This window comes from Zonotrichia leucophrys, chromosome 12, assembly GCF_028769735.1.
Source record: "Zonotrichia leucophrys gambelii isolate GWCS_2022_RI chromosome 12, RI_Zleu_2.0, whole genome shotgun sequence".
NCBI lineage: Eukaryota > Metazoa > Chordata > Aves > Passeriformes > Passerellidae > Zonotrichia > Zonotrichia leucophrys.
Window position 1 is genome coordinate 15,150,987 of NC_088182.1, and position 23,930 is coordinate 15,174,916.

The 23,930-nt window shown below is 45.8% G+C and overlaps 1 protein-coding gene across 1 annotated transcript in view; it reads right to left on the minus strand.

Moving 5' to 3' along the window:
• The window catches only part of SFMBT1 (Scm like with four mbt domains 1), a 71,550-nt gene extending 50,462 nt beyond the window's left edge, over positions 1-21,088 (minus strand). The window contains exon 1 of the mRNA XM_064724001.1: positions 21,019-21,088. The gene's annotated coding sequence lies outside the window, so the exon portion shown is untranslated. The remainder of the gene's footprint in view (positions 1-21,018) is intronic.
• Positions 21,089-23,930: the final 2,842 nt, after the last annotated feature.

The following is a 23,930-nucleotide window of genomic DNA, read 5'->3' on the forward strand; positions in this document are numbered from 1 at the left end:
AGGGGCCACATCCATCAGCATTCACCAGCACTTGATTAATTGCTCCTGATCAGTTTCCCAGCCAGTGATGAACAGGAGATGACCTTATCTGTGCTGATATTTGGAGTACACACAACAGCAACTGGCATTCAGGCATGTTATATAAACTAACTTAACCAGCATAAGTAACATGGTTTGCACATCATTACATGGATTTTTCCAACAACACCGTCCAAGGAAGGAATTTCCCCTCTCTCCAATCCTTTGGGTGACCAGGAGATGCAGATTTTCCCAGGGAAGCTCCAGCACCACCCTCCTTTATCAGTTAATGGAAGGCCAAGCCCATGGTTTCAGTCTGCCAGGGAAGTCCACAGGCAGACTAACAGTTAATGAAATAAGCATCTATTATTGCACTAACACTGAACTTGTATACTTTAGAGAAGACTGAAGCTATTTTACTCAATAGCAGCTGTGTTTACACTATAGCACAGTCTGGTACCTCTGAAACTCAAGTGAACTTATATCCCACAGTAACTGTGCTGGTTCCAAGGGAAAAAAACGTGCTAAGACAGGGAAACAGGCTTCAGCTTCTCGTGTCAAATGAAAATCTTTACTTCAGCAGCTGCTTTTAAAGGTACAACTTCATTTATGATAGATCAGGAAATACAAACTGAACCCCAAATATAGGGAACAGAGATGTTTCATTTATCCTCTTCAGTATGTTTCATTTACTTATATGTAAAAATTCGTCTGTGCTCACCAGACCAAACTTTTAAGGTACACAAATACATTTTTATCAATATAAAAGCCAGCTTACAGTTTAGACTCTGAGCTGCATCCATCAGTCACTGTCAAGAACACAGCACCTGTACTCCAGCTTCCTTCACATGAAAAAATGCCCATTGTCAAGAGAATTCAGTGTTACTTATTAATGATTTAGGTGAGTGGTATCTTCCTCTCTCCTCTTAGCTCTCACTGAACAGTGGGAAATAACACTTTTATTTTATGGGAAATAACACTTTTATCCAGAACTACCTCAGATATCTATCCTGTACCATGCAGTCAGCTGGACCATGAAACTCATTGCTCAGAAGAGGAAATATCTCCCTGCTTTCCGCTGTTTGTGCTACAATGATGATGCCAGATCCATCACAAGAGTCACAGAGCTAAGTCCCCAGGTGGGGAATGCCATCAAGTCTTTGAGCATCATCTGTGCTCTGGCTAAGCAGAAAAACCATTTGGCACAGCACTGGCACAGCCACAGCCACCAGTGCTCTGAACCTGGCACAAACAGCAGCAGCTGTTCAGCCTTGGAAAATCCACCCTTCAGCCTGGTCATTTCACTCCTTGCTCAGGATAACACAATGTCATTTTGTGAGTTTCACTTAATAGTTCTTCTCAGGCAATCACTCTTTAATTTTAATTGAGGCTTACTCAATTTGTCTTTGGTTTGTGGTGCCAGATCTGTTTTGGACTGGTGAATAAAAATGATTTCCCCTGAGCTTAGAGTAACACAGGTAGAACAGATCTAAAGAGCAGCAAATTCTAAGTTCACAGGTCTCTGTTGCCCAGCACATCATGTTACCTTGCTGCCTCTAGAGTGCAGCAAGAGGACAGCTGCCTGCTGCTGCAGCTGAGCTCTGGAGAAGGGAATGTGACATTCCAACCTTCCAGTGTGCCCTGCATCCCTGGCACTCTTCTCTAAAAGCAAGGCAATGAACCCCAGTCAGTTTGTCCACCTAGTCCTGGCTTTCTTCTAAGCCAGCAGAGAAGACAAAGTAACAGAAATCAGAAAGATCTGAAAGTGTTACATCAAAATACAGAGGGATGCAATCCTCCCACACATGTAGGGGAAAACACAGTGGAAATATGGAATTTATGGCTGGCTTTTTCCTCAGGCTGGCTGTTTCCAGCTCCTTCCACTGCTGTAAGGCTGATCAGAAAAGCTTTCCCAAAAGGCCACTGCCTTCCTAGGAGGCAGCTGGGGATTAAAGATGCTAAAGCCAAATGCTGCTCAGGAGTTGAAGATAAAATTCAGAGCTGCTCCTGCCCTCCCTGCTCCAGAGCCAGTTCATTATTGTCACCACAAACGCAAATAAAACCAAGTGGTGGCAGTGCCACCTCTGCAGCAGCACCAGCGCTGACCTGTGAGCAGCTGCCACTGAACCCATCCCTGAGCCAGGGACATGAGCAGCACTCAGGGGGCGGCAGCCAGCACTGCCACACAGCTGCTCAGGCAACACACAACCTCCTCATCCTCCTAATCAAAATTACTACAAGTGTAATAGTTCTGGTTTTAGTTGCCACTGAACACAGACAAGGTGGATTAGCTCAGCAGTGCTGTGTGACATTGGTGTGCTCTGGATTTGAGTGAACCCATGCTGGCTCTCTGCCTCTTCTCTCACTACCTTCTCATTTAATGCAAAATCCCAAGTTTATTTTGTCATAGCTGATGCTTTTATAGTCAGTTCAGACAGGGATCACATCATTAACATCTATTAGCAAGAATTTGTAACTACCCAAAAGGCACATAAATGACAGCGTCTTTAGAAACATCCTGATCTTAAACAGATGTCTACCAAAAAAACCCCAAAACAATTCTGTTATAGTGACTCTTAGTCATCACTGTAGTACAGCCTATAATACTGTGCTATGAAGAAATTGTGGGCAGAGGACACTCAAAATTAGCTTCCACAATTTATGGCAGCAATGATGTTAAAAACAATAATGGTAACAGGAATAAATAAAGCAGGAGTTAAGTTAAATGCCATGAGGGCTTATTAATTAATAATGTAGCCAAATTAATCTACTATCAGTATCTAAAGAAAAACTACAGAAATCCAGTGCTCTTGGGGAGTTTTTAAAAGGAAATGAGAAATTTCGTTTAGACTTCACTGCCACTTGACTCATTAAACAATATGGGATTCCAGGCTCACACTCCAGATTTCCTGTTTTAAACAGCAAAACTGAAAATAACCTCCTACTTTACCAGCATGTGCTTTTTGTTCTCTGATGCACCAAGCTAAAGACTTAATATGGGAGTGTTGTCTGCAGGCAGGAAAACAACATCTGGCATCTTTGCTAGGATGCTGTCTGAAGTGACTCCTCACTGCAAACTGCACAGGAACTCTGCTGCCAGAGCTGGGGAGCGCCCCAGCCACCAGCCAAGCCTCCACTTCACACTCCTACTTACTTGGGATTCAGACTCCTGCTCTAAACTGCTGAACTACTGGATCAGGTGTGCCAGGAGGGGACAGGTGCCTCCCCTGGTTTGTACTGTACTTGTGCTTCACAACAGCTTCTCCTTGTAGCACAACCACAGCTGGAGAACTCGGGCATTGTGTGTAACACCCAAAGTGATGCTGCTGCACAAACACCACTGTGCCCTGCAGTGCCAGCCTCTGAGTAAAAAAAAGACATTCTTGCAAAGAGACAGTACTTAGGGAGATTTGTAAAAGGGAAAGATAATAAAGATTAATGCATGAAAGCCCCAGAGCCCCAAAGCTAAACTAGACAGGTCACTTCTGCCACTGAGCAAATGAGGCCATGCAGAAGGAGTCCCAGTGGCATGACATCATGATGCTGTGATGTCACACAGGAAATCAAAATTTAATCAAAACGTGAAGGAATTGCAGATCTTGGATTGGTCAAGACAACCACATTTCAGCACAGCTTAAAACATGTGGAACATGTCAGCACTTCCTAGAAATCCACTATAGTTATTCACATCACACCTTCCTTATTCAAAGTTTCTACCCAATTTTTCTGCATAAGCTCCAGGGAGCACTTACTCCAACAGCAAGCTCAGACTGTCACCTCAGTTATTCAAAAGTACTGAGTTATGAACCTTAAAATGTTTACTAAATTATTAAAACATCTTTATCAACAGCTTTGCCTTAGCTATCAGATTAAACAACCCTAATATCTAGCTTTTCACCTGCTCAGTGAAATACCTTTCAGTTTTATATACACAATAAAATGACAACATCAGAGAAACAGATTATGTCAATTTAGGAGAACCATATATCATCAAAAGAACAGGAAAATTCATGGTTAAGGAGAAACTGAAATCAACTAGAGGGAAGACAGAAATTTTGCACAGCACACCAGCTTCCCCACACCCTTAATCAGTCACGGGCAAGCAGCTGAAAAGCACTGACACATTGATGCGGAGGGAGCTGCAGAGCTCAGGGGATTTGGCAGACATTGAAGCTCACCTAGGAGTGCTCCCCACTTTGAGCAGAGCCAGGATGTCCCTGGGCACTCAGGGCAGGGTGGGAGCTCTCCCTGCTCTCTGTGAGCTGGGCGAGCACAGATAAGGTGAGAGAGCAAAGCTGGCACTGCAGCAGCTCTGACAGAGCCCTGCACACCAGGCAGCCCCAGGCTGGAGGGCAAGAGCCACTGATGGTGTCTGTGCAACAACACCAAGCAAGGCAGGTACCACAGGGCAGGCACAACAGCCCATGTGCTCCCTGCACCCTTCATCCTGGCCAGAAATGGGCTGAACTGACAGCCAAACCAACCCATTTCTGCTCTGACTAGAAGAGACAAATGGGTTTGCTGCAGTTACATACGCAGAGCAATCCCTGAAAAGCTGCAACAGCCAAAACCAGGATTTTTTAGAAACATTTTTTTCTTGTCTGGTCTCTCAAAGAAAAGATTGTTATGGAAGGTCTTTGAGCAACAAAGAACAGGCAGGTGTATCAAAAATGGATCATTACATTTTGTGTATTCCAAGCACATTAAACCAAGGCCAGCCCATTCCAGGCTCTCTCCCTCTGGCAGCCTGTTATTTCTGAGACCACTGTTAACCCCAGTCCTTCCATGCACTGGTACCTCCCCTTCCCTGATCAAGACTCAAACTCTCTCCTCCAGCCAAAGTATTCACTGTAACATTCTTTATCTTGTGCCCAAAATCATACTGATAACATGAACTAGCAAACATGAATTCTCTATTTTCCTCGTGTCACTTTGTATAATTTTTAAGGGTTTCTTGTATTTGGGTAGATAAAATCTTGTTTCTATTCTAACACAATATTCTATTTTAGTTCTTAAAACCTGATAGGGAACCCACAAAAAAATACAGAAGGCACATTAAATCTCTTATCTGCTGAAACTCTGAACTAATGTTACTGCAAACTTTGTGCTATTTTCATGACAGAACAAATGGTTTCAGCCTTTTAATTTATATAAAGACTACAAGGGCTTTGTCATTCTGCAGGGGAGAGTGTGGTAAGAGGAGGAAGTGGTAAATTAGTAAATGCTAATGTTGGTTTTCCAATGTTAATCTATCTAGCATGATTATAGTGTCCACATGGATGAGAAGAGCTTTAGTCTAAGTTCAGTCTGCTTTTCAAATACTTAAATATATACTTTCCAAAACCAGTTAAATATACAATGAAAAAATATCAGCCAACATTAGTTATCAGTATAGTTTCCTGCAGAGGACTGTCAAAACTTTTAGGCTTACAACAATTTATAAAACTGATTATTGTGATAAAAATCAGGCTAATGAACAGCCACATATTGACCAATATAAGGGATTAACAATACAGAGAAGTTTAAATAAAGTTAAAAGAATCTTGCCAAAAGTTCCTGGTTTACAACTGATTAGTTATTGAAAGACCCAGGACAACAAGTCATAAAGATCAACTGTGTATTAGCATATCTACAGCACAGTTAAAGCTATGCCTTTATAGTTTATATATTTTTTTTTCTTTAATTTTCCAAATCATCCTTCCTCAAGTTTTTCAGGGGGATGAACTAATACTAGGCTCACTTTCCATTAACTTCCACTTGCCTCCCTGAAGCAAACTTTAGGCAAGGGAGAAAGAAAAACATCCCACAAATCTGGGGACCCTTGTAACTTTGTATTTGTAGCATGGAAATGATTCAGCCTGTTGGCAGAGAAGGTATTTTATGACCAAGTCAGCAAAGGCAGCCCTCATCTGCAAGAGCATCCACAGCCTGCAAGCACACAAGAATGCCTCATCATCTCCTTGTACATGGCTTGGGATGAATAAGAAAACAAAACCAAACCACTGCTGAAAGCGAGCGCTGGCAGAAGTGTATCCCCAGCACTGCAGTGACAATAATAATCAGACTTCAGAATTAACAACCACCCATCAAAACTGGGAAGATAAAATGTGTGTGAGAGGTATGACAGTGTGTGGGTGACTTATTACAAAAAAATAAACCAAAATATCCTACTTGTGTAAAAGTGACAGTGGTAAAAAAGGCAAATTCCTGTTGTTGGGGAAGGGAGCCACCTGTGGGCATGCACACTGCCCTGTATTTAATCTGCTCTGTAAATCACTCTCTGCACTTCTTTGGCACCTGCAGCAGGTGAAAACTGCTGAGTCCTGTAACTCTGCATGAGGAAGCATCAGAAACATCTAGAATATATTCACTCAATGTGACAGTATGCTACAGCAACTCTAAAAACAATCCACAAAGCCTTTAACATTCACAGCAAACTACACGAGACCTGCTTAAAGCAGAAAAGTTTGTTATATTTTATTTTTAGAAATCTCTACCTTTCCCTTGATGTGGTTTTCTACCAATACTCAAACTTCTCCCCAAGACATTTCATTAAATACTTGAAATTCACTGTTACAATCTCCAAGTCCCAAATATCCACGCTGCAGTTGCATCATCAATTCAATCCATCCCAAAAGTGGGTTTAGACACCATCAAGACCTTCCCTGCAATCCCAGCTCCATTCCCCAGCAACACCAGCCCACTGCCAGCAGCTAATTACCAAACCCATCACAGATGAGGCTCCTCAAAGGACTACAGCCACTTAAAGGCATTTAAAAGCTGCTGTGAAACTTTTAATGCAAGACACGTTTGGCAAAGGCTAGTTGCAGATTGAAGCCCAGAACTTCTCAGTGTGACAGAGCTGCCAGGAAACGCGTCCTGAGGGAAGGATCCCAGCCACACGCAGGGCTTCAGTCCATGAAAAGCACTATGAACATGCTCAGGTTCCTCCATTTCTATCTCCCAGCAGATCAGAAGAGAACAAGCAAGCTTGTCTCTTGCAGAAACAGGTTTTCCACTGAAAGGATTGTGATTTTTTTAATAGATTCAAAATGCACTGGTTGCAACCTGAATTCAGGAACCTGTTCTCTGAGCAGTGATTACACACTTGCTCTCTCCAGCTGGAAAGCATAGCTGCTTTTAGTTTCTGATTGCATATCTTCTAATTATTAGTTTTATCAAAGGAACTGAAGTGATGGCACAAGCTATTTTTACAAAAGCAGACAAACAGGACGTAAGGTATTCCAGGTAAAAGATGAATTAGAGGCAAGAATGTTTTTTGACAAAGAAACCTCATGACTGAAGTTCACTCAAGCAATTTTTCTTTAGGCTTGCACACAATATTTACGCAGATAACAAGATATGCACGTCAACTGCTATAAGAAATGAATACTTTCTTTACAATAATTCAAAATATTTCCTTAACAGAGAATTTTTTGCACAAAATAATTTATGAAATAATACCACTAATATTTCATCAAGCTATCAGCCTAAAATATTAAATAATCCAAGGAATTTGTAATACTAGTCTCTAGAATGCTGGGAAAAAGATGAGTTTCTGAATGGTATTAAGAGCAGAGCATTCAAAAGACATCCTGAAACCTCTTCACTGTCAAGTTCATGTTCAACCCTCATCTCTATACTCATCCTCATTTGCCTTTTGCCAGTTCCCTCCCACATTTCCTTCCTCACAGGTTCTTCCTCTCCATCAAATCAGGCACCATCCCTGCTTGTGAAACCAAACCAGCTGCAGTTCCTGAAGGAATGAGCTCTGAAGATGGACAGCCTGTCACCCTCAATCACTCATGAGCACCTGCAGGCTCCTTTCTGACCCAGCTGCAGAGCAGGTCCGTGTGTGCCACCGCCTCACCCTGCTGCAGACACAATCTCAATATTTCTACCATAAAAGCCAGTCCTGATAAAGAAATGCAGTAACTCCAGCCAGGGATTGCCTCACTACCAAGGAGATAGGTGGTCTAACCCAGCTCCTGCCATTAGCATAAGACTAAGCTGCTCATTAGCAGAGGAGCAGCAGAGCAGATGTGTATTTACTACAGCACCCATTAGCACAGAGCTCCAGAGAGGTTTCTCCAGTTCCCAGACTAATGGGATCTCGGGCTGTACATCCCATCCAAGGCTTTAGGCACCTCTGTGGATCACTTCAGCGGGAGCTGGACTCCAAATGCTCTGAAAATCCAGGTGCAAACTGCTGAGCTTTGGGAACCAAGTGCTGGATTGGACGTGAAAAGGAGAATGAGCTGTCCCCATGCTGCCTCTGGTTCCTCCTGCTGCCTGCAGCGCTCGGGCTGACAGGACAACTGCTGCTAGCGTGAGAAAAAGGAGAAGCAGCACTTCATTTCAGCCCTTTTTTTTTTTTTTTGTCAAAGGAAGATTAGCAAGCAGAGAAGGAAAACTCTCCAGCAAACTGCCTTAAGTAGAATGCCCGTGTGAAATCACAGCAACAGACGTCATCCTTTTCGCATCCTCTCAAAAGTGTTTCCCCCAGGAAACTAAATCAATAATCTTAAGCAATAGCAACTGCACACACAAAGCAGGCTGCTTTAAATATAACATGAAAAAGCACTGTTCATGTTGTTTTTAGGATTATGTGTTTTAATTACACCCCTTCACTCTCCTCCTTGCTTTGTAATTGAATTTTCTTTTATCTTTAGAAGGCTAACTTTATTCATAAGAGGCTGTGGATGGCAGAGTTCAATCCTTTCACTGTAGAGTCCTGAGGTCTCCCACTGCTTTCCAAGATTTTATTCACATTTTGTTTTAAAAGGGTTCCAGCTCAGATTAGCAAATGGGTTTTTAATGGAAATGCATGCATATCTAGAAGAGGTGCATTATAAGGATAACATACAAGAATTTCCCTCTTTATATGATGGCAACCCAGAAATATCAATGTCCCAAGTTCCATCACAAATCTCTTAGAAGAAGTCTGCTCAAGCAGCAGATATTTACAGGACACACAATTCAGTGTGAAATTACAGATCTGGGTACCATAACATATTTTTCATTCTACCTGTGAGATTCAACAAAGACCAGCTGGCTTGAATACCCTGCCATTGTGTCAGCAATACCTGCTCCTGGCTGCCTGATGCCCTGACACAAGTTCTTGTGTGTGAAAAGAAAATCCCTCTCCAGCTATCAGTACTGACCCAGCAGAACACAGCCACTATTTCAGTTCCACTGCCAGCACATCTCTTAACATTATGTCCAAGCAGAAATAACAAGAGGCTAAAAGCACAGAAATATGGTTCCTTCTCACAGCCTGGATGACTTCATACACTTTAGGTGCTAAAGCGGTACCCAAGCCTTTCAAGTGAAGTAAGTGAAGTTTCATAACAGGCTGAGAAAACATCTCAGAGTAACAAGGCTTTAAATGTGGCACTTTAGCTGCAGAAAACTGAGAAAAACATACACACTTGGCTGGCTATAATGCCAGTATAGGTCTTCTTGGATTGATTAATTCCAAGAGACTTCAGGCATCAACATAAATAATCATCATAAGTCCCCTCATACGATCTTGGAACATCTTCAACCAAACATGATCTTCAAACCCTCTGACAGAGAGCCAAACAGGCACCTAATTCCACTGCAGCTCCTGAGCTGTGCCTGCACTACCCACTGAAACCATCCATGCACTGTCCCTGCTGTTTTCACTTGCTGAAGCTCCCTTTGAGTCACCTACCACTCCTTGCACATGCAAACTGTGATGGCAGAACACAGCTTTCCCCTGGATCTTCTCCCTAAATAGAATTACTGTATTATGAGCTGTGCTAAACCATGGAATTCTCTCTCTCTAGGCAATGCCACAAAAATATGGCCTTGCCTTTTTTTATTGCTCATTAACTGATGTGCTCCCTTCTCATTACTCCCTTTGAAAAGTACTGAAAGCTTAAAAAGGAAGGAAAAAACAAACAAACAAAAAAAAAAAGGACAACAGCTTTCAACTACACATTTTGAATCACAAGAACATTAACAGGCCTACAGGCCCAAGAACAGTTAAAGCACAGCGTTTTAGTAAAGAGCTCACAGTAAGGGATGATGCTCTTATTACCCCAACATCACGAATGGTAAAATTTTTACAAGAAAATCTGTTCTCATTTTAAGATTTTTTTTTCTTCATGTCTGTTCATACAGAGAGAAAAACAAGACTTGAGCCTAAGGGCTCAAAAGGCAGCGCAACTGAAAAAGATTTCTCTATTTTTAGGAGTACAATTTCAAAGCTTGATCCTGACAACACTGGAACATTTACACTGTCATAAAAAGTGTTTTCAAATTCATACTTTTTTTTCCCCCCTGAATTATTTTTGCAGCCTTTTCCCTGTAAAGTTCAGCATGTATTTTTTCAGACATCACCATGCTGTCACATGCAACCTTCTTTCATTAATACATACAAAAGAGAGATAATACTCTTCTATTCAAGTTCCACTTCAAATTTTGAATCATTAGTTGTGATCATTAAAATAGAAATTTAATACTGTAGCAGGATGTAAAAAAAACAGTGCCTCAGAAAAACCAAAGGACACCTTTGTCCTGAAAACACTACCTTAAGAAGTTATTTTATAAAGTCTCCTGCATTTCCTTCCCCCATGTCAGTATTCTGCATCTAAGTGTAGCCCATGGAAGTTCTTTAGAGCTAACCCCGCTAGAAATACCTGTATATGTTATAATCACATGCTTCTGCTGTGACATTCAATTTTAAATATACTCTTGATTAAATGGAAAAGAAAACCGTTCGTCTGGTTGCGTTTGAAAAACACATCTCTGCTGACAGCCCAAGTCTGTTTTGATTTGCTCCCTATAGAAATGGAGCTGCTAGAAAACATTAAGTGGCAAGTGCAGCCCTGGATGTAAATTACACCATCTCCACTTAAGTGCTGCCCTCAGCAGCAACCGGAAATTGCTCAGCCCAGCACTGCCACAATCGCTCCAGGAGCAACAGGGATGTAAAAAAATGAATTATCAGATCTCTATGCAAAGCAAGAACATCAATTGAGTGAAGAACTGGCCTGGAAAAATACTCCCTAAAAGCTTTGCAAAGCTGAGGTCAACATCTCTGCAACATCTTAACTTTAATTCTCGGTAAGGTACTTTGTTAGCCTTTATGGTTATAAAAAGGGTCTCCTAAACACAAAAGATTAAAAGCTTATATGAGGGCTGGGCACACCCAGAAGTGAATGGCCACAAAATGAACAGAAAACTGCTGAGGTACAGACAAAGAGTGAAAGGATTTTTCTAAAGGGTGACAGAAAAACACTCATTAACAGCAAAATGAAATCACTTTTCTTAGTTCAACAATCTCCAACATACTTATTACCTTATAGCAAAGTAAATCATGTGGAATGTAAACCTTTTGGATTGTGGCACATTCCCATCCACTAGGGATTAATGTAAGAAGCATTTTCTCCTGTGCCCATCACACAGGTGTGGCCACCACAAGGAGACCGATTTGATCTTGTTTTCCAGACCAGGGATTCTCATTTTGTCCTTTTCCAAATTGAAGCACCCACTGATCCATTCACACCACAGCATGGAGAAATGGTGTCTGGGAACACATATCTGAATTACCAGCATTTCAAAAGCTTCACAACCTGGGAACTTCAGGATAATATTTTTTAAAACGTTGAAAATATCAGTGTTAAATTCCATACCATATGCTGCACAGCAGATCTAGTCAAAGAGCACTAAATGGTAACACTTCATTAAATGAAGGTAATTTATCAACCAATTTGTCAAGAAGCAAGAGTTTTAGAAAGATAAAACAATCTGGGCATTAAGGCCAAACCCAAACCCAAGTGATCACTTCAGGTTAGAGGGTGCTCTCATCCAATGAGACTTGAAATATTGTGGAGCATCTTCTAGTACATCTCATACTTAACAGGCTGATCATAAAGACATGAAATAATGACAGAAAGAAAAAGCAGTTGTTCACAATACAAGGACTCATGACTGTACTGTGTCCTGTTTTTCAAGGGAAGCACACAAACATTAAATGAGTGCAAAGTTTTAGGACAACACAGAACCATTCAAGAGATGAAAAATAAATGCTGTTTGCTAAGAACAGCAGAAGGATAATAGCAGATGAAATTAAAGGCAAGATAATAAGACATAGAAAAAGAAATAACCTCACCTCTACAATGTGATCTAAATTAGCTACTGCAACTCGGAATTTTGAAACTGTTACAACTAATTCTCTTGGAACATCAATTTCATACTCATTAAGAGCCCCAAGGAATGGAGAAGAAAACAACAAACACTGTACTACAACTCTAGAAATCCAGAGCCCCTTGAGACAACCTGTAGTGCTGGTGTAAAGAACCATGGAAATAATAAAAGTTGCACAAAAAAAGGTAAGAAAGAGCATCGGAGGCTTGAAAAACTTCTATATTAATAGGGATGGATGTACAACTCGGTTTTATAGCAAAGATAAGAAACACCCACAACCAGAAAGAGCATCCCTGTCCGGCACTGCACACACAAGCTCCAGATGGGCTCCAGCATCTTCTGTACAACACACGAGGTGAACAGAGCAACTATGGGAGAGCACGAGAGCTGTGCAAAACCAAAATCAGGATCAAAAAGAAGTATGAGGAAAGGTTATTCCCTGTTTCTCCTACCACAAGGAGCAGAAAGCACAGACTGAGCACCTTTTGACATGGCACAGAATAAACTGCAGACCCATAACCAGGTGTGGGCTCAGAGCAGGGACCAGCTCCAGTATGAGCTCTACCTCACTGCCCTTAATCCTCATCCCAAGGGATTGCTGAGACACAGCACTGGGGGGCTGATCTCACACATCATGGCAATTTTTATGATCATGCCAATTTCAGCTTGAAGCCACTCTTGCTCCAGCAATGCAATGACATTTCTCAGCCACGCCCAAGAGCCACCACAGTGGATTTTTGTTTCAAATCTCACTGCTAAGGTAGAATCTCAGAAGGGTTAATTTAAAACACTGAAGTGGATTTTGCCATGCTGTTTGTCAGATGCATTAAGGTAAGGCAGATAATGAAGAAATCATACACTATTAATCTTTGAAACCCAAAAAACACTGCTTCATTCAGAGACTCGTCCAGCCTGACCACTGTAACCACTGGCACCCAGCTTTCTAAACCTGTACCTCTCCAGAAGCAACAATGCTGCCATTTTTCTATAAAGATACCTTCAGTAATTGATAGAACGTTGTTTTTTTTCTGCAATATTATCTACGTTCACATTTGCATGTAAGAATGATCAAGACCAACAAAGTGTATTTTGATGTCATTACTACATCACAGCACAAAAGGAAAGCATACTAAACTATGCAATACTGCTATTTCTCAATAACCTAAAAATAGTTCCCAGTAAGATGCAACCACTGTTTTGAAACAAAAATATAAATGCAAAAGATTAAATCTGACTATAGAAATAGAAACTTAGATTTACTATGAAAAGATAATTTCAGCACTTCTTATTGGATAATCATAAGAATCATAATTTTTGTCAAGTTCCTTTTAGATGGAAATTGAACTTCAATTAGAAATAAAACTACACTTTATTTGGATAATGAGTATTCTTACCTTAAAAGCATAAACAGAGAAGGCAGAAACAAAACAACCCCAAAATTCTGGTATTATAAGAACATAAGATTTAAACCAAGGAACATTAGCATCAGTTTAAAAATTTGTGGCTTTTATTGTCACCTTGCCCGTCCAGCTGTTACTCTTTTTTATTTTTTTTTTGTATGAAGACCAGAAGAAAAAACAACCATCCCTGATTCTTCAGTTTCCAGTCATTATCTCTTTCTTACATAAGATGAGCCAGTAAAAAATCAAAACCAGAGAAAGCAGCTGTTGGACACACTCCCTCTACACTTGCAGTGAGGCTAGAATTATCTAGAACTGGCTTATTATCAAAACAAACTGGACTCATGTGCTTCAACCAAACCACTTCCCTAAATACACTGGTTTTCATTAAGGGGAGTGACAAAATACATGTTTAAATTTGCTAAGGAGTAAGTTCAAAATATAAGATTTGCCCACAAGAAAAGGGAAAATTCAAAATTAAGCTCCTTCTCCCTCCCCAAATTCTATTTAAAAAGTTTAACAAATAACTTATGATATAAAATACTCACATGAAAAAGAAGACTTTTGCTCACGGCCACTGGACTAAGAAGCCTCACAGCTAAATTGATTGGATTTTGTTATGCAAAAAGAGGAGAAAAACCTCCCTGGAAGAAGGGAAGATTTCCCCATGCTCGTGCCCATGGTCACATCCATTTAAAAGGAGTTGATTAGCTCGGTTCAATTGGCCAATTAGTGCTATATCTGTAACACTTGTGACTGATCCTGGGCTTGCATTATTTCTTAGGGCCATTAGTTTAACCCTCATGGCAACACTTTAAAGAGCAATGAGCAGAGTTAATCCTGGAAGGAATCACTGCCTCCTTCAATAATTTCTTTTTTAGGCTGTGCATTCTGTGAGTTTTGCTGCCCCAACTGCAGGGAAGCATCTCCACGTTCTCCCCCTGACTGCCTGCTTGGCACTCCCTACCTGGACATTTCTTTAGGAACCTTATGACAGGCCCTGTAATTTACTTAAAAACACAATTTCAACAATTCAGTGCTTAACACATTAATGGGGGCATGTTTGCAACGTGACATTAGGAAAAAATAAACACTAATATTTATATATATGTGAGGGAAAGCCTATAACACACACCCCTGTCAGGCTTCCCTAGCATTTTTCCATACTGCTGTGAAACACCACAGCTTTTTCAGCACCAGGTTCTCATTCAAAGTTGTTGGGCACTAAAGCCAGCACTGGCCTCCTTTCAAAAGTTGCTTTGACACCAAAGATACTCTCAAAAACCCACAGTGGTTTCAGACAAAGCTTTACAGTATAATGGAGTTTCACAGTCCTTAGATTTAAAATTTTTAATTTTTTTTTTATGATTTCAAGACAAGTAAGTTTTTTTTTAAAGCCAGAGGCCACGGCTCCCTGTGCAGAGAGCAAAGTGCATGCTTGAGCTGCAAACGTGCACGTTACCACAGCTCCCCAGGAGGTGGGGAATCCTAAAGGGATTTCATTCAGTCAGGCAACAAAAAGAAAAAACACACCATATAATAAAAAGATAATTGTACAATTGTATGTATTTTCCCAGGTCAAGATAAAAGACAAGAAATGCCAGATCATCACCTGCTCCAGCACAGAGAGGTGAGACACCCACAGAGCCATTTGTAATAAATGTGCACCCAGCATCAGAGGGGAAGTGCCTTCACTTCCTGACTTGATTGGTTTCTTCTGGAAACAATGACAAATCTGAAGGTGCTATTTATGGCTTTCTGTCACCCATTGCCAGAAGAAATAGTGACTACAGCCTCTCAATACATCAAGACAGAGTTCATCTTCTCCCATCCACTTGATATCTATCTCAGGATCACCGCTGCAGTCCCTCACATCCTTGAAAAGGATTAAGTGACAAACAGCAAAACCTTGCAGGGTTCCCCACCACCACCATTATTTTCAACCAATGACCCAATTCTGCAAGACAGAGCACCTCTTGAGATATGCTGAGAGCCCTCAACTCCAATCAGCCAAACTGGAAGAGGAGGTCACTCAGCCCTGCATCATTTACTCTCAGAGAAAAAAATAATCCAAGATGCATCTCTTCTCTCACTGATCAGTACTCTCAGAGAATCTCAAAGCTGGTTTAATAGCTGCATCGTTTTTAGATAACATCACATTCCACTAATCTCCTTCCCAACTCATCTGTTTGAAGAAAGAGATCATTTCTGTAGTGAACAGAAGTGTCCTCAAGTGTAACAGCAAATAAACCAGTGTAAATGAAGTGCCACAGCAATATAAACAATGACCTTGAACATCAGCAAACTGCTGCTCAGGATGACTCTAGGGACAATAATCACATTTTAAATGTCCACATAATCTGAACAAATTGCTGAGATTACCTTTGTAGCTACAACTCACCTGCACTGTAGGTAAAAGGATCTGCACCCTGTCCATGTGCCACATCCCAGTGGAAAAACCCAAACCAAAATATGTGGCTCCCACCAACTTTAAGTGAAGGGAAATCTCTCACTTGTGCATTATTTACCACAAGTAATCCATGAGCAAAAACCTTGTGTCACTTAAGGCTGCTCTGTCTCATAAAAAACCACACTTGAAAGGGCAGAAATCCCAGTGCCAGAGCGAGGCACTACAGAAGAGATGATTGTGCTACTGCAAACCTCACTGAAGCCCCTCCTGCTTCAGGTTTTAACATTATTGCTTACCTGGTTATCCCAGCAGACTCATTAGATCAACATGGAATCCCTGCATGTGTGCAGGTTTTTGCCTCTCCTCTCAGGACTCTTCCCCAAACCAAGTCAACAAAACATGACTGAGGGTCTGGGGTTTCTGTGACACCAAGATCCAACAGGTGTTGTACTAGGATGATTATTTTCACAGGGAAAACAAATCTAAACATCACAGTCTCCATGGAAAGATGAATGAAGACATCCCAGACAATCCACAAGACATGAAGAAAGGGAACAAGAGGAGGGGCAGACAGGTGAAGAGAGAGACTTTGGGACCTGGGATTCCTCAGCTGTGTGGGGCCCAGGCCTTCTTTATTTGCACAGCTCCCAGCTGAACATCCTCAGTGGTGTCTGTGGGGGACAATCCAACACTCCCAAGCCAAACAAAGCAGAAAAGTACCCCAGACTTATGGCTTTCCACCTTCAAAGGTTATTAAAGCATTCCCCCACCACTCAGGAGCCACCATGCAGCTCTGCATTAGTTAAAATTCACTGATTTCCCAGAGATGCGGAGTCACCTGGAGAGTCCCAGCTGATAGGCACAATATCTTGTTCCAGCCTAAGTTCACACCCTCCTTTCTCACAGGGGAACATTTAAACTATTCAAACATGTAATTCCCCTAAGAGATGTCCTATTAAGGATGCAGAGAAAAATTCATGTTGTAATGCTTTAATTCTACAGAGCAGCCTTTACTAGGAACACTTAAAAAAACCACAATCTCACCCATAAATAGGGGCAAAACAATGATGATAATTGTTACTATGATTATTATTATTATTATTACTATTATTACTATTGCTACTATTATTATCTTATGAACACCACCAATCCACAAAGATTGTCAGCAAAGTCTGGGAAAAAGGAGGAAAAATCAACACAGAAAACGTGTGTCTCACATGCACAAAATCCAGCTTAAAAAAATGTATTTATATTCTGTACCCTGGGAACCAAAACTATTTTAAAATCAAAAGAGCATTAATTAGCATCTCAATGCTTCTTTCATAGGTTTTATCAATATAAAGAAAGTGGAAAGAATTATGGATTAAAGTCAGAAAAATATATAATTACAATAAAGTAGCATTGCACTGATGACATGGCTTTCAAAATCATAAGATGCTAATATAAATTTAGGACAAAAACTTACTCTCATTTTTTACTTTTTCTGAACTTCAATAATGCAAACTGCTGAACATCACATTCAGGACATTTCCAGGATCTCACACATTGACAGTGTTTGCCTTCAGCACCATTTCAACAAGCATTTGAATCAAAACAAACAAACAAACAAAAAATCAACTCCTTCCCCTTTATTGTATCCCTTGACTTTTCAAGTAAGAAAGTAATCCTGAGAGGGAGAACCCTCATGACCTTAAAATCTTTAAATAACATCCACTTCAAGTTTAAACACCTCAAACTTGACAGCCACTTCCCAAAAGCAGAAGGAAAGGAGCACCAAGTCCAGTCCACTACCAGCAGCAGCAGCACTGATGCTCCAAGAGACCAAAACAAAGATGACACATGTAATCTGCTAATCATCAAGCAAGATTAGTCAGATGAACAGCACAAAAGAAAGCTGTTATAGGTCCAGAAAACATTTGTAACTTGCACAGGCTACACTGTTTCAAGTCAATGACCAATCTATAAAACACAGAATTGCGCACTTAAAAAAGTCAAGAAACCAAATCCCAAGACAATTCTGTAGCATTAAGGCTGCCATGTCATTATAGGAACAATGGATGTAATGCAAGCCCTGTGGTTTTAGACACTGGAAGCTCTCTCCCCAAAATGCCCCTTGCTAAGCACCTCCAGGTTTAATTTTCCCATACCCTTAAAGGACACCGCAGTGGATTTAACATGAATCATTTCACTGTCAGTGTCTTTGTGTAATTAAGTTGCCACGTGCCTCAGTGCATCACTTGTAGGACAATTACTTAAGGCAAGCCAGCACCAAATGAGTGTATTGATGTCTGCATCACTGCATGATGATCATGCCACGGCCAAACTTCACCACTGGAAGCACAGCAATGATGTTAAGGTGAATTCCAAACACGGTGGATTCAAAAGGCAACCACAGAAAGGTTGTGGTCGACAGTTGTCACTGGTCTGCCACGAAATGACAAAAATTCCCCTGGACAGCGTCACCAAAACATACCATGGCACATGTTGTTTTTGCAGTGCTCATTAACATCTTCCCCATGAGGCAGTGAAAGGGCTCCCAGAATATAAAGATCACACCATGCAAACTCTATCAGTCATTAACATGTCAGCTTACACTTAATCCACCTTTACTACACAGCAGCAATCGCTCAGGAGATTTGCCAGGTTTAAGAATCAGATAAGATAACTCAATACTGGCAAATTAATAGTACAGGGGGAAAAACCAGCAAAGGAAAACCCATAAAGATCAATAACTAGAGATGTGCCACTGTTCCCCTGTTGTGTCCCATGAGGAGCGTGTCAGCTCTAACAGGACAGGATCCTGAGGTGTCCCAGGGTAAGTGCCCACCACAGACACACCAAACAATGGCAAAGCCATTCTCCCAGCACTCCCGTGCCATCTCCTAACTCTAACTCATTGAAAAAGGCAGTGAGGGCAGCTTTATTTGTTTGTCCATCTTGTCCATAAGCATCTTCCCAACATAGGTTCTGGGAAGAACCAGATTTCATTCTCATCCCTCAATCACAGCAACAATTCACAAACCAAATGCAAAAGAGGAAGTGGCTGAATGGAAGGCAGGAAGGCCACTAAGTGTTCTCCCTAGAGATGATCTTTTAGATAGACAGACACTTTTAAACTTTTTTAAAATTGTAAAATCCATGTCAGTACCACCTACTACACAAGAAACCTAGGCTTTCAGTTAATTGATCTATTTTTATCTTCACATTGATTTACTTAGTCCTAACAGTTGGCTATTTTGAAACAGTCATCACAGACCGCAGGCAGACCAGGAATCCATCCTGCTGGATGCTGTAGATGCTACAAGTTACAGCCCCACTCCTGAAGGAGCAAGATTTCTTGCCACTAACAACTTCTCCTCTTACAAATCAGACCTTTCTGACCAGTTCACACACATCACAAACCTTATGTAGGTGGCAACAATGGTATTTCTGAAGTTACAAGGTGGACTATCATTTTTTCCAGTGTGAGTTTTGGTGGTGCACCTTATATTCTGCCTCACAGAACTGTTTGCTATGGTAACCTCCTGGGCTACTGACAGCAGCCAGCTCCCATGAAGGAAGGAAGGTACAGCAAAGAAGCAGCAAGTTAGGCCTTTTCTTCTGCTGCAAAACATCTTCCACCAGAATTCTCCTGTCAGAGCGGGTGAAACTGACAGACACGAGGGTTACCATGTACAACCTCTTTATAATGGCAACAAGTTTCTCCAAAGTAGATATAATTGTTTCGCTGAAGCACGCATGTGACTGTGAAACAGACATCACTGGCCTCTTGCTCAATAAATAAGGGCCTTGCAGAACTGCAGCAGCGAGCGTAGTTACAAATTCACAATTAACTGCCCGCGCTATTTTTCGTCTCCTTTCATTATTTCCACTGTGCAGGGGGTGGGTGGGGGGCTGGTAGCAAGTTTGCAAAAGCCACAGACGGAAAACTTGCTCAGTCCTTCCGATGCGGGCATTCCGCCCCGCCGCTAACAGCGGGCGCTGCCCGGGCGGGAGCCCTCCCGCAGCCGCTGCCCCGGCGCCGCTCCCTCCCCGGCCCGAAGTTGGCGTCCCGGGGCATCCCCGGCGGCCGCCCGGGCAGTGTCACCGGCGCCCGATTTACGACTTCAGGTGCAGGAGCGGCGGGCAGCGCAGACCGACTCCCCGAGAGACAAAGGCTGCGTGTCGCTCGCCGGAGCGCCGCCGGGCGCGGAGCCGCCGGAGGAGCGGAGCGGCGGCGGCGGGCGCGGCGCGCACACAATGCCCGGCCCCGCGGCAGCGCAGGCCCCGCAGCGCGGGCGGCGGCGCTGCGGGAGAGCCGGCGGCGCGGCCGCGGAGGCGGCGCCCGCCCCTCTCCCCCCACACCCACCCACCCAGCCCGACCGTGAGGCGAGAGCCGCTCGCTGACGGGCCACTTGACGGGGACCGACGCCAGCCGCTGCCCCGGGCGGGACGCGCGCCGCGCCGAGCGGAGCGCGGCCGCGCCCGGCGGGGGTGCGGAGCGGAGCGGCGCGGGGTTTAAAGGTCCCCTTCCACCGCCATTTTGAGGGGGAGGGGGGCGAGCGAGAGGCGCTCGGTGGGCTCGGCCCCCCGCGGGCGCGGGCAGGGACCGGCCCCGCCGGGGCGGCGGCGCGGCGCGCACAAAGTTCCCGCGGGGGCCGGGCGCGTCCTCGGGCGGGCGCGGGGCCGGCCGGGAGGGCAACTTCGGCCGAGCGCGCCGCGGGACGCCGCGGGCCCCTGGCGGGAGCGCGCAGAGTTGCGCGCGGGCAGTTGCGCGGCGGCGCCCGGCCAGCCCCGCGCATCGCTCCTCAGCGCGGCCGAAGGCGCGTCTCCCCCGCGCTGCCGCCTCCCCGCCGCGCTCCGCCTGCCTCTTCCCTCCTCCTCCTCCTCCTGCCTCGCCGCCTTTTTCCCGCATCCAAACTTCGTGAGCCCGGAAAAACCCTCCGGGCCCCGCGCCTCGCCGGCAAAACGCCCCCAACAGCTGCGCCCGGGGCCGCTCCGCCCGCGCGCGGGCACTGCCGCCGCCCGCCTCACCTGCGGGGAGTTTTTCCAGCCCTGCGCCGCTGCCGGGGCTCGGGCTCCCCGGCGCTCCGCTCACTGCCTCATTCCAATATGGCACGGCCCGCCAGAGCGCATGCGCCCGCCGCCCGCCCGCCTGCCTCCCCCCTCCCGCCCCTCCGCCCTCCCCTCCCCTCACGGCTTTTCGGGCGCTCCGGCTCCCTCCTGCCGCGGGCGCGCCGAGCCCGCCGCCGCCGCCCGCCCGGCCCCGCGGGGCCCGGCCCCGACCCCGCCCCCGCCGCACTGCCCGGGGCTGCTGCCCCCGGACACCTGCTCCCGCCGCGCCGGGGGCAGCGCGGGCTCGGCCGCCGGTAACGGGACGCGCCGCCGCCGCGACTCTGCCGGGGCGGGGCGGGCGCCCACACCCTGCCCGGGCGCCGCGGGAAGGGACACGGCCCGGTGGGCGAGCGGGCGGTCGGTGCCTGCCGCGGGATGCGCGGTCCTGGCTCCATCCCCCCCGCCCCGGCGAGGATTTAGTCCCCTTCCCCTCGGAGAGAACCGGCCCCCTCGGTCGGGGCGCGGGGACCGGCGGTGCCCCCCTTCCCCAGCCCCCGCGGGGCCGCGCAGCCGGCGGGGCCGCGCCAGCGCCGCAGTTGGCGGGGAGCGGGCGGGCGGCACCGGCCGTGTCGTTCCCCCCACCCAGGGCGGAGACCGGCGCCCCGCGCACTCGCCGCCGCTGCCCGCGGCGCAGCGAAGCGAAAGAAAAAGGAAGCGGGTTGTGCAACACCGCGCTCCTGCCCGTGCGGCGGGGACGGAGGGGCGGAAAGGGAGAGCCCCCCGCCCCGATCCGCGCAGCCGGCCCGCACCGAGGCGGTGGCCGACAACGAGCCCGCCGGTCGGCGGGGGACAGCGGGAGCAGAGCGCGAAAAGCCTTTGCGCTCCCCGGGAGCGCATCCGCCCGCGGGAGGCGGCGGCCGGAGACGGCGGCGGGAGCGCTGCGGCCGCGCTCCGGTCCGCTCGCCGCCGGGAGGGACGCGCTCCCGGGCCGCGGGCTCTCGGCCGGCTGGCCCAGCCCGCGGGCACCGGGGCTTATCCGTGCGTACGTGCCCTCTCGGTGTGCCGGACACCAGTTGCTACCGACCCGAAATGAGTGTTCGAGGCGAAGAGCGGGCGGATGGAGTGAGCTGTATGGTTTGTCTCTGGAGCAAAGAAGTGCCAACAAATAACCAGAGCGGCAGCGCCGGAACAGCGGGCAGGAAGAACGAATGGAACCATGAAGTTGCTCATTACGCATCCAGCGGGCAGATCGCTCACACCGCTCTGCGCGCCGCGGCACCGCCGAGACGCGCCGGGCTCCCATTGCTGCTGAGCGATGCGCTGCGATGCCAGGCAGGACGGAGCCGGCCACGCAGCTCCTCTCGCAGGAGAGATGCTGCTCTCCACGAGGATAAGAAAGCTCCGCTTCCCACTGGCTTGAAGTAAAAAAGCGACGACGTTTGCCGTGGCGCTCGGGAGGGAGCACAGCGCGCCCGCCGCCCGGGACAGCGGGGCCCGCCCCCGGCGAAGCCGCCCCGGGGCTCGCAGCGGCCGCAGCGCTGCCCAAGGCCGGCCCCCGCGGGGCTGGAGCGCTTCTTGCCCGCGGTTCCGTTTCCCGGAGCGCCGGCCCGCCCGCTCCCGCTGCCGTTCCCGCCGAGGGGCGGACGAGGCCCGGGCCCTCCGCTAGAGGGGGGTCTCGCCATGCCGATCCGCAGGGCCCCGCCGAGCGCTCCCGGCCCGGCACCGCGCTATTCACTATTCAAACGAAAGCGCTGCCGCACCGCCTAATTGAGTCCCGGCAGACACCGCCTGCATAACCGAGCGCCGCTCCAGGCAGCCCCGGGCCAGCCCGGCCGGGCTCCGGGAGTCCCCCGGAACATCTCCGCGGCCACCGCCAGGCACGGCAGCCACCCCCTCCCCTAAGCACAGCCGCTAAGAAACTGAGGACTTGTTCTGCAAAAGCCCCAAACTGGTGTGCAACAGGAAGAAAACCTCAAAAGTCAAGTATCACAAACTTCCCAGGCTGGCAAGAGCAAGCAGCACGCCCTTTCAGACTGCTCTGCGATCCTGGAAATGAGTCCTTGCTACCCACAACTGCGTAGAGAAAGAAACGTGACCCCGACCAGTCTGATCCGTGAAACATCTAAACGATCTTCTATGTCCTATGAATCGTCACTCACAGAGGGACAGCTGTTTACAGAACCTTCGCCTGGCCAGCTCCATGACACGTTAACTTTGTGTCATCTCTGGCGATTTGGTGGTTAAAAAGACACGGAAAGAAAGTGCAATCTTGCTGGACCTTCTGGCACGTTGGCAAACTCCTGAAACACGGGGCTAACATATTGCAAATACACATTTCATCACACAGGGATTAAATCTCTTTATATCCTCTTTGCAGGAATCGCAATTTGTGAGAAACCCAATACCATTTTATTATCCAGTTTGGAGGATGAACTGGGTAACTAAGCTGCCATCAGACAGCCAAGGTGCCTTACTTTTATCTTCAAGGCTTTTCTAGCATCCACTCTTCTGAAACTAGAAACTTTCTAATTTCCAGGGTAAATGTATTCACTGCCAATTTATATCCATTAGGTCTTTACCATTTTGCCCTTTGAATTAAATAACTTTGCTTCTCTGATACTTACCTAAAATGTCCCTATAAATAGCAATTAGATCATTCATTCTCAGTCTTTCTGCTTTGCTTTTAATCTTCTCTCCAAATAGGTTTTCCACTCCTCCAGTGTCCTTTTATACTTTCTACCCTGTGTGCAGTGTTCTAAACAAGGTCTTAACAACTGCCTTGTACCACGATATTAATATCTCACCGTCTCCTGAAAATACCTCACTCAGTGCATCCCAGAATACATTAGCATTTTTAAGACCACATTACAGTGGCATCACAGTTATCCTAC